Source organism: Dipodomys spectabilis, unplaced genomic scaffold (genome assembly GCF_019054845.1).
Source record: "Dipodomys spectabilis isolate Male_0828 unplaced genomic scaffold, ASM1905484v1 ptg000081l, whole genome shotgun sequence".
NCBI lineage: Eukaryota > Metazoa > Chordata > Mammalia > Rodentia > Heteromyidae > Dipodomys > Dipodomys spectabilis.
Genome location: NW_024870758.1, coordinates 11,291,001 through 11,292,305, shown reverse-complemented (window position 1 = coordinate 11,292,305; position 1,305 = coordinate 11,291,001). Strand labels below are relative to the sequence as shown.

The window sequence follows — 1,305 nt, the reverse complement described above, 5'->3', positions numbered from 1 at the left end:
GTAGGAATGTAACTTTTTCAACCACTCTGAAAAACAGTATGGAGGTTCCTCAAAAGACTACATATAGAGCTCCTCTATGACCCAGCAATCCCACTTTTGGCTATTTACCCAAGTGATCACAAAAAAAGGCCATACTAAAACTATCAGCACAACTATGTTTATCATAGCCTTATTCACCATAGCTAAGAAATGGAACCAATCCAGATGCCCCTCAGTAGATGAATATATCAAGAAAATGTGATACACACACACGCACACACACACACACACACACTGGAATTCTATGCCTCAATCAGAAATAATTACACCATCCTATTTGTTAGAAAACAGAAAGACTTGGAAAAAATTATAAGTGAAGTAAGCCATGACCAAAGAAACATAGGTCCCATGGTTTCCCTTATCTGCAATAACTAGTATATGTCTAGGACAAGCAGAAAAGTCAAAAGTTATGTACATATGATTATATAAGATGATGTTAAGTGAAATGAATCCCAAGATAGGGACACAAGAGGTTTTTTGGGTTTTTTTTTTGTTTGTTTTCTTTTTGCTTATGTGGTGCTGAGGAATCGAACCCAGGGCCTCATGCATGCAAGGCAAGCGCTCTACCACTGAGCCACCTTCCCAGCCCCCACAAGAGGTTTTTGTTTTGTTTTGTTTTGTTTTTTCTTACTTCCTGTTGTTTTTAATGAACTTATAATGTTTGGCCCTGAATCAAAACCAGCAGTTTGTTGAAGCTGTTGGTTTCAAGCAGGAGCCTAAAGAATGTCTTTCTTGGTCTGTTGGCCATTTCAGAACTTTGGAAATATAATGGTCAGTTCATTAGAAAGAAACATTGGTAAAAAAAATGAACTTATAATTTACTATGTCATTTTTTTGTTTCTTTTGTATGTTCTACCCCTATGGTAGAACCCCTGTTTTCACTGCATTTGATTCTGATGCCCTGCATCTTGTAATAAAAAATTAAAAAATTGCTTAATAAAAGATACTGGTTGATGCACTAAAGCAATTAGAGTATAAGACATATGTTGAAAATGAACTGTACAACTTCTGGTGTGTGGTAGGAAGGAGATGGGAGATGTAGAGGGAAGGGATGGTAGGAAACAAAGAATGTAGTAACAGTGCTCGATAGGAAATGTACTCATTACCTTATTCATGTAACTATAACCTCTCTGTATGGTATTTTTACAGCACAAAATATATATTAAAAATAAAAGAAAAAATACCATTCATTTGGGTACCTCTATGTTCTCAAAGAGGAAAATTTCTTATACATATATTAAGACTATGAGGAATTTTTGGAAACAA

At 35.3% G+C, this 1,305-nt stretch overlaps 1 non-coding gene across 1 annotated transcript; it reads left to right on the top strand.

Moving 5' to 3' along the window:
- Nucleotides 1-700: 700 nt before the first annotated feature.
- On the top strand, nucleotides 701-835 carry LOC122110880. Its single transcript, XR_006147941.1, has one exon. It is a non-coding gene; the product is annotated as a small nucleolar RNA SNORA2/SNORA34 family (small nucleolar RNA).
- Nucleotides 836-1,305: the final 470 nt, after the last annotated feature.